Genomic DNA, 10,482 nt, shown 5'->3' with positions numbered 1-10,482 from the left:
ACAAAAAAAACATTTCTGTATAAAAAAATCTCATTTCTCACTCACTATTCATTTTGTCCTGTTTTGAAATGTTTCTGGCCTCCTCAAGGCACTTGATACACGTATTTAAGCTTGTTGTATTCATTTTAGTATTTCAACCCTTTGTTCTCCTTTCTTTGTTACACACACACACACACACACACACACACACTCTTAATTTTAAATGGTTCACCATTGTGTTACTTCCTGGCTTGATTAGCCGTTAAGATGAACACGGTTTGTTAATTTAGAATTGTATTCTGTGTTTGTTAAGACTGCTTCTAATTTTGCTGAAGGGTCTGAATGCAGCTGTAATTAATTTATTTTAAAAAATGTTTTTTCTTGCCCTCTGTCCACATCTCTGTATTGGTCAATCTACTGTCCAGTAAACCTCATCCAAATTATGCCTTACTTCACATTTCAACCTGTTCTCTTGTTCCTTCCTATTAGGCTCTCAAACCAGTTGACTTTTTCACCCAAGACCACAACATTGGTGTTTATTCAGATAACTTTTGAAATGAGCGTTATCTTGAATTTTTTTAAAGTGGAAATCAGAGAGTGTAGAGAAATTGAAAATAAGCACTGTTCAGTCTTGGAGCCTAATACTCCCCGCTGGCTGCACAGACTTTATACAGAGGCAGGCTCTCTGTCCTCTTGTGCTACGTCATTGCTTTGCCTCTATTGACCTGTTCATGTTGTAGGCTCAAAATAGTCACAGAAAAGCCTAATAGTGAATCCTGAATCAAGGTTTCAGATCCCATTCTAGTCCTTTTCTTTTACTTTCATTTAGCAAACATGAGTTTCAAATCTAATCTTTTAGGAGTGGTAGATAGATAGATAGATAGATAGATAGATAGATAGATAGATAGACAGACAGATAGATATAAGTGCCCTTCATTTTCTTCTTCCATAGCCTAATTGATGTGTGTGTGTGTGTACATATGTAATCCCTAAGTGAGAGAGTGCCTATTTGAACCCATTCTCCAGTCAGCGTGAAGGTGGCCATGTCTGCGACTAGCACTAGGTTCTGCTATGAAGAGAGTGGATGAGCGTGAGAGCCGATGCTGGAAGAACAGCAGGGACTGCTCTTTAAGTAATGAGCATGCCACCGTGGTCCTCTCTAGGCCGCACACCAAATGTGGTACTCTTGTGACCAAAGCCCTGGTGAACTGGCTCCACCTCCCGAAATAGGATGTGTGTCGCAGCGGTGAGGACAGAAGTGTGGCAGCTGGCGAGTGAAGGCAACAAAATGCACCATGCTCTACTTTGTCAGTCAGACTAACAGAAAACTTGGAAAGAAAAACTTCTCCCTGCATATTGCAAAAGCATACAAAGTCCACCGGAAAAAGAGAAACTTGACATTGAAGAGAAGTAGGGTCCCGGCCAAAGAGCTCTTGGGATGTATGCCTGACAGACACTGGAATGGAAAGTGTGTTCCTGTCTATGTGGGCACCAGACATTAGTAAAAACTGGATTAGACTGCTGCACACAGTCTGTCTCCTGCTTATCTCACCCCCACCCCCCCACCATGATTCACTGGCCCAAGTCTGGAAATCCCAGGCATAGAACTAAATCTCAGAGGAAACCATGAACAGGTCCCGAAGTCTCGTCCAAGCAAAGCTCAAACTTCCTGTTGGTTACAGCAGTGCCAGGAAGGCCAAGCCTGGAGCAGTGCCTGAGACAGTTTCCCACAGGGGAAAATCCTACCCCATAATTAGAGGCTACACCTGCACGCCTAGCCAGACATTTTGCAACCAGGGCCGTGTGAAACCAGCTAATTTTTTCTGTTTAATTTCCTACTGCTTTAGGGAGGTTGCTGTCACTTGAAGGTTTATGTCAGAGGCAGTCTTGAAAAGAGTCAGTTTCTAGAACAAAGTAGTCAGTGGGGCCTCAGGTGAAGTACACAAGATGGAAAAGCATTCCTCTGAGGAAGCAGAGAAGTTAAAAAGCAACAGAATCAGAAAAAAAAAAAGAAAAAGGACCCTATATTAAGGCATTCCAAAGGAAAACAGAGTCAAATCACTGCTCTGTAGATGGAGAGGGAAAATGGATGTTCTTGAAGCTTCTAAATCTAGGGATGAGGGATGAATTGGAGCGATAGCAAGGGTGAATACTAGCCATAGACGCTGGACCCTGTCCATCCCACGGAGAATACCACTCTTGCAATAAGCTCAGGACCCGCTCACGTAGATAAAGAAATGGAAAGCTGGGTGAAATACCAGGGAACTGAAACCAAGATGAGGACGGAAAATTGTACTAGAAAATTATCTCCCTTGGTGCTGAAGAGACTGTAAATTGGTACATTTCCGGAAAGCAGCTTGGCAACCTAATAATAAAAAAAATCCTTCAAAATATATATCACCTTTGATGTAGCATCTGCCTTTTTTGGGCATCTAAACCAAGAAAATAAGAAATGTGGTGAAATTGTTCACGTCACAAAATTATCTATAAAGATGAAAATAGTCATCTAGAGAGATATGAAAGAATCCATAAAATAGAGACAGAAGCAATTTTTCAACTACTACCTTCAAGACCTCTCTTAACTATAAGAACATGCTCACATTATGTCTGCTGAAAAAAAGAAAAGAACACAAATAGAGTTACTTTGAAGGAAGTACAAGAGTTCATACTACCAAATTCACTATGGTGGATCAGATTTACATTTATGATCACCAAAAAGCTACCTTGTAAAGAAAAATTAAAGTATATCACACACACACACACTCACACTCACACACACTCATACACACACATACTGGAGAGATGACTCGGCTTTTGTTGCTTTCGCAGAAGGCCTGAGATTTGGCTCCCAGCAGCCACAAGGCAACCCAGACCCTGTAAACCCCGTTCCAGAGCCTCTGACGCCCTCTCCTGGCCTCCCCTGGTATGGCACATGCATGGTACACTTACATAAATACAGGCGAAACATAGGCTTGAGCCCAGAGAACGCTCTCTGTCGGCTGCTCTCGGACCAACCGTCTAGAGTAGCCTCAAGTCTCGTGAAGGCTTATTCCCGACAGACCTGACAGAACTCTCTTAGGACTGCACTGTGTGCACCATTTTCCTTCCGCTTACCGCTGTCCCCTTGACGTGCCTTACAGCAGCACAGTGTCGACCGACCAAGCATCCGTTTTCTCTACAAGCATCCCCTCCCCCTCCAATAAATTCCTTGCATATCAATCCTCATTTTGGCATCTGCTTCTCTAGGGACAGAGATATTCCGTTCACCCACCTAAAAAAACCCAGTCATCAATTTGTTGTGTGACAGACAGGACAGATCCCACCGGAGTGCAACCTGGTGACCCAATAATTTTTACTGGGGTTCCTTACGGGAATATGAATGCAGGTTTACTTACACGAGCAGAAATAACTCCCTGACAGCGACCTTACCAGTGTCTACCCCAACTGGGAAACCTGGGGCCCGCTGCAGGCCGCTCAACCTGTCGGAGAAGGCCCTTCCAAAGTGACTCAGTTGGTCTAAACCTCTTCCAGGCAGCTTGGATTGACTCTGGCTCTTGCACGAACTTGGTCTGGTCTCAGCGTCTCCTTTAAGCGTGTCTTGTCTGTGGGAGGCCCTCGGCAATCTTCAGGGCTTATTCTGGGAAGGGGAGAATCTTGTCAGTTTCAGGGACTTCTGAAAGGTCTTTGAGTTGTTTTCCGTCTGTCTTAAAGACGGGAAGGCTGTCAGGAAGAAGCCTTCCTTAGCCTTGAGGCCACCTTAGGTGGCTGGTCCGGTATGTTTCGGTCTCGGAGGGAACCCCGCCTACAACTTCATTCAGAAACAGTCGAATGAATGTTTTAGTCAGTGAAAGTCAGCAGTTAGAAGACTCCTTGACCCTGAGATTTTTAAGGGAGAATCTAGTTATGCCAGGCCACACTCCTGACCTAACACCAATTGTGATGTAGCAAAAAGTGCTTTTTGTTTATGTTATTATTTCATAGGAGTGAATGTGTCTGTGCACCATACATCCCTTATGTCCACAGAGGTCTGAAAAGGGAGTCCAATTTCCTAGAATTGGAGTTACACGATTGTGAACTGCAATGTCGGTGCTGGGAATCGAACCTGTTCCTCTGCAAAAAGGCTTACTTGCTGAGCCATCTCTTAGCCCAGCAAGGGATGCTTCTTAGGCCAGTAAATGTGCAGCAATTGGCAAAGCCGCAATGGGGAACTACTCAGAGGATTTTTAACTGTACATGTTTCAGAGCAATACCCAGAGAGCAGTAAACCAGTTTTCACATCCATCAAGTTCAGAATGCCTAATAACCTAACTGCAAGAGCCCTTTAATCAGCTTTTCTTCTCCCACTAGATGAATACATTCAAGAGTTTCACACATTACATAAGTTATTATGTAAAGCAATCACCTACAATTCATAATGCCCTCTTTCCTTAAATCATAACTGTTTATAGACAACTTGGTAATTTCTTTTCAAACTACCATAGAGGTGCTGGTACCTGGATTAGCAGCATAATTCTATTTATTTATTTATTTACATCATGGTTGTAGCTCCTTCCCGCCTCTCCTCCCAGCCTCACTTTCCCTCCCTCTCCCTTACTGCTCCCCACCCACCCCAGCTCATCAAGTCCCATGAGAACTGAGTTCATCCTCTTCCCCTGAGGCTTGGTAAGGCAGTCCTGTCAGGGGGAAGTAGTCAAAAAGCAGGCAACAGAGTCCATGTCACTCTTCTTACTAGGGAACCCACATGAAGCCTGAGCTGCCCATTGGCTACACATATGTAGAGGACCTAGATCCAGCCCATGCTGGTCCTCGGTTGGTGCCTCAAATTCAGCAGGCCCCTCTGGGCCCTGGTAAGTTGGCTCTGTTGGTCTTCTTGTAGAGCTCCTGTCACATCTAGGTCCTTTTATACCCCCCCCCAAACACACACACACGTACTTTTCCACTAGACTCCCTGTGCCTCACCCAGTGTTTGGCTGTGAGTCTCAGCATCTGTTTCTGTTTTGAACTGTTGCTGGGTGGAGCCTCTCAGAGGACAGGCTCTGATAGGCTCCTGTCTGCAAGAAAAGAAGAACATCGTTAATAATGTCGGGGGCTGGTGCTCTTCCATGGGGCGAATCTTGGGTTGGGCCAGGCATTGGTTGGACAATCCCTCAATCTGTGCTCTTATCTCTCCTGTCTTTGTCCCTGCGCATCCTGTAGACAGGGTAATTTTTGTGGGTGGGTTGGTGTTCCCCTCCCTCCAGTAGAAACAGCTCTACCTCAAGACCCAGCTATACCACTCCTGGGCGTACACCCAAAAGATGCTCTACCATACCACAAGGACATTTGCTCAACCATGTTCATAGCAGCTTTATTCGTAGTAGCTAGAAACTGGAAACAACCTAAATGTCCCTCAACCGAAGAATGGATAAAGAAACTGTGGCACATCTACACAATGAAATACTACTCAGCCATTAAAAACAAGGAAATCACAAAATTTACAGGCAAATGGATGGAACTAGAAAAGATCATCCTGAGTGAGGTAACCCAGACCCAGAAAGACACACATGGTGTGTACTCACTTAGAAGCAGATTTTAGCCATACAGTACAGGATAGACTACTACAATGCACAGACCCCAAGAAGATCATTAACAAGGAAGACTCAAGGGAGGATGCTTAAATCTCACTCAGAAGAGAAAATAGAATAGACAGAAGTAATGGCTAAAGAGAGGGAACAAAATAGGAGAAGGGACACAGAGAGAAATAAGGGAGGAGATCAGACGTGGGGAGAGCAGAGACAGGGGGGCAGAAGGCCTGCAGAGAAAAGAGAAACCAGGTGAGGCATCTCTGCAGCAAGCTGGAGACTAAGTCAGAATAGGCCTCTGAGGGGATGTGAGGGGGACTCTAGCTGAGACTCCTAGTAGCAGGGGCCGTGGAGACTGAAGAGGACACCATCTAGCTAGACAAGCAGCACAATTCTTAAGCAACTATCTCCACACTGTCCAATCTAAACTCTGCATCAGTGTGGCTGGAGAGTGTCGTGTTATAAAGCACCGCTCTTTTGAGGCTCCCACAAATGAGAAAGCCAGGTGAGCCAAGCATGGTGGCTACACCCTGGAGGTAGAAGCAGGAAGAGTGAAGGCCAGCAGCAGGGCAAGCGAAAATTAAAACAGAGCTGACGGCTTCCCCGTGAGCTGCACAGTACCACCTTCTCCTGGGTCTCCTGGACTAGGCCCTGGAGTAAAGCAGTATGCCAGTGCTCAGCTGAGAAGAGCAGTTCCAGGACAGCAAAAGTGAAGGGCAAGTAAAAGAGTGGGGAGAACGTGGAAGCAAATACAAGGTCATGTGCTGATGAGCAGGCCACGGTGCCTTGAGAAAGCATACCTGCTTTTGTCCTTCCTCAGGACGCCTGCACAAGCCACGCGGGACACCTGTGCCTTGGAATAGCCCACTGGGAAAAGAGGCGGAACTGAATTTGCTCACTGGGTCTTTCCAGTCTCCTGTCTCCTGCTGCTCAAAGGATGGCCTGTGCCTCTCAACTGGTGTGGTAGTGTGACCTTGCCTCCACAGCCAATTGCTGGGAAGTAGATTCCATGCTATTTCCCCCAGATCTGAACCCGGACAGGTCAGAGCACTCAAAGGGTGGGATTGCCATAGTTCCACCCAAGGGAACCCAAGACTGGGGCCATGCAAAAGCAGGGCTATCTCCCTGAAGGGTCTGGGACAGCTGGCAGTGTTAAGAGTTGAGGATAAGGATGGCGACGGTTCTCCACCAAGCAAGTGGCCAGGACCCAGAGGCAGGTGGGGTCAGGTCATCTGTAGAAGTGTATTAATGAGGCCTCATGATCTAAACTCTGCATCTCACCTGCCTCCGCCCCACCCCTTCTGTTTTCCAGACTCACCTACTTCTTTCCTTCCATCATCCTCCTTGATTCTGAGCTCCTCCATCTGGTTTGTATTTGTTCTCAAAATTTTCTGTCCACAGAGCTATTTCTTTCTTGCTAATTTTTTGTAGCCTATCCTGGAAAACACACCCAGTGCCTGCGGGCTTCCGACTGCTCTGCTTTTCATTACTGCAATTGCAGTGGAGTTAAGCCAATAATGCCGGGGGTGGGGGAGTGAGAGAAACAGAGAGAAAGAGAGAGTGTGGGGGAGGGGTATGTGGGATGTGTGTGTGTTTGTCTGTCTGTGTGTCTTTGTGTGTGTATGTATGTATACATATATGTATGTATGTGGTGTATGTGTATGTATGCGTGTGGGGCGTGTGACAGAGAAAGAGAGGGAGCACGGGGGTGGTATGTGGCGTGCGTGTGATGTGTGTAGTATGTGTGGCGTGTGTGGTATATGGTATTATGTATGTGTGTTTAGTGTGGTACGTGTGTTCAAGTGTGTATGTGTGGTGTCTGGCATGTGTGAGGGTGTATATGCATGTCTGTGTGGTGTGTGTGTGTGTGTGTGTGTGTGTGTGCGCGCGCGCACAGGTGTGTGACATGCAGTTTCCTACAGAGTTTGATAAGAGCTGATTCAGAACACACCTCACAGAGTCGTGCCTTGTTCGGACAGAGACATGTCTACATCTCTTGAAAACAGAGAGCTAAAGGCCTCAGCCTGAGTTCTAAGCCTTTTACTTTCAGAATGGAAACTATTTCTCCAATAGCTGCACTAAACCTTTATCTGCAGGAGACTAATCTTATGAGAAGCACGAAAAAACTTTTAAGTAGGCCACTAATAAATAAAAACATTTTCCTCAGATAAATTGGTTGGACTTCTTTTGACATTTCTGGGATTTTTGCATTTATATTCAAACCCATCCAAAAAAAAAAAAAAAAAGTTCCCAAGGAAACACACAATCACGTCTTGTGGCTTTTCTCTTCCTTCCTCCCAGTGAGTTGTCTCTTCAGACCTTTGACCAACTTGCTACTGTTAGCACAAGTGAATTGTGTACCCAAGTTAAAAGAAGCAATGAGTAGTAACGCCCTGTTCTCCCTGTTTTCACACAGAGCGGCAAAGAGCTGTTTACAGATTGATCTCCTCATCAGAGAACCATGGCACCCAATCTCTCCGCTCTGAGACTTGCCACAAGATTGATGGTAAATATAATATATATGAAAATGAAGGAGGAAAATATATGCAAGGCTCCACCGACAGTGAGGGGGCAGGAGACGAAGCTGTGCAGTTCATCATTGGGGTGGAATTTCTCATTTTCAGGACATTGACTCTAAAATCACCGCAGTTGCTGTATTTAATGTCCCTGTATTGGGAATCCAGGCTTTTATAAAAAAAAAAAAAAAAAAAAATGATCTGAAGCCAGAAAAGGCAAGGCTGACTTATATGGACCTATGTTGTAATGTGACAAAAAAGAAGAAAAAAAATGCAAGAAAATAAGAAATGCTGAGAGAATGTGGAGTTGAAGGATGTGGCTGGAGGGGCTGACTTACTTGGCATTCTGTCTGTCCAGTAGAACGGCAAGAAGGTTGCTAAGAAAGGCGAGAACACAGTAACAGTCACCTCATGAAGCCGAAACTGGTCGCCCAGAGAGGAACCCTAGAAAAAAATTTAGAACCTTGATCACAGGAGCTTTTATGTAATTGCAAAAGTAAGCTTTATCTAGCCAAAATGCATAAGATTTCTGTCTTTCAGCACTCCACTTTCCCTTCCACACTGGGTGTCACCTAACAGGCTGTCAACATTTGGGGTACCCAGCCAGGGAAAAGGTGAGCTGAGAATGTATGTCCCTTGCTGTTAGCAGGAGAGCAGCGTGTGTATTCTCCACAGCTCTGTGCCTGGCAGCTGTTGCTAGTACCCGGTGGAACAATGGCTTCCACTCCATTGGCTTCTAAGTAGCAGAGAGATCCACAGCATGACCATCACGCTTTGCATGACCTTGAACTTGATGCCAGGCACCAGGCTTGAAAGGTAGTAACTAACCTAGAGACAAGACTCCTAGTTAAGAGGTCTACTAAAACAAGGGATTCCAATATCACTGAGGCTTCAACAAAATAAGGCTTTCTCCCAAGTACAAGTTTCCCAAACTTTGACAATTCTTAAATATTATAAAAACCAAGCAAGCATGACATTAAAATATTTTTTCTAATAAAAAATTAACATGGTAGGCAAATATATATATATATATATATATATATATATATATATATTTTCTGTATGAAGGAACTATTACAACTTTTTTTTAACCCTACAGGGTTTTACTTATACATTATGGTTTCTAATGTTGTGTTTTTATGGGATTTCTCTGTATGTATGTGTCTTTGTGTTTCTTGTGCCTTTTCTTTGGCATTTGGTTGGTTGGTTGGTTGGTTGGTTGGTTGTTCTGGTTTTTGCCGTTATTGTTGTTGTTGTTCTTGTTGTTTCCTATTTTTTTTTCTAATGAGAGAGTGAATGAAAAGGTGTTGATTTGGGTCGGAGGGAAGAGGGAAGGATCTGGAAGAAGTTGGCAGAAGGGAAGCCATTATCAGAATATGTTGTATGAAAAAGATCTATTTTCAGTTTTTTTTAAAAAGACATTATAAAATTATTGTTATATGAAAAGTGAAGACTGGCAAGATGGCTCAGTGGGTAAAAGTGCTTGCTGAGCAAGGCTGGGGAGCTGATTTATCAGGTCTCTCCTGATAAATCTTTAGTCTTGTCTCTCCTGATTTATCAGGAGAGAACCATGTGTATACCTTTATATACATGTACATGCACGCATACACAGGCACACACAGCACAGTATTAATAAATAATTCTGAAGAGACAATCATTAGGCCTGGTTGTACAAATCTGCAATCCCAGCGATTTGAGGCAGAAGGGTCATAAGTTCAAGACCAGCCTAAGCTATTTAGTGAAACCCTGCCTCAAAATACAAAGTGAGAAAGAGGGTTGGGAATGTAGCTCAGTGATGATACACTGGAGTAGCCTGCATGAGGCACTGGGTTTTGTCCTCAGCAGTACAAAGGAAATGAAAGGCAAACAAAGGCCACAGAATTCACCTTTGCCTTTTATGACACTTGTCAGCTTTTTCCAAATTTATGATTGGCTGCAATTCTTTTCATTCTAAACAAATTCTCTTTCATAACTAATCTAGTATTCCTGACCTCAACTTTCTCTCAAACCTTCCAATCTGGCTTACAGACTCAATACTAACGCTAAAGCCAGGACTTTTGCCTAAGCTGCATTTACATTCCACGCTGATCCCCCAGCCTTTGAGCACTGTTCCCCTCCTGGACCCCAGGGCTTTCACTTCCCATCCCTATGTCATCCTTGACCATAATGACATCTTCTTTCTTGTCATGTGGAAACTACTCCATCAGTTCCAAAGACTGCCTCAATCAAACACGCCTTTTGTTCTTTTCCTTGTCTTGTTTTTCTCCTCTTGTTGTTGAGGTTACCAAGACAAAGTCTCATGTCTCGCTGTGTATCCCAGGATGACCTAAAAATCATAGTTCCGTCCTCCCGTCTTAGTTTCTCCAGTTGGACGATGGCTATGTGTCACAGCGCTCAGCCTAATGTGTTTTACACACACACACACA

This window comes from Psammomys obesus, unplaced genomic scaffold (assembly GCF_907164565.1).
Source record: "Psammomys obesus unplaced genomic scaffold, mPsaObe1.curated_primary_1811, whole genome shotgun sequence".
In the NCBI taxonomy this organism is placed as follows: Eukaryota; Metazoa; Chordata; class Mammalia; order Rodentia; family Muridae; genus Psammomys; species Psammomys obesus.
Note: the sequence above shows the minus strand (reverse complement) of the source record.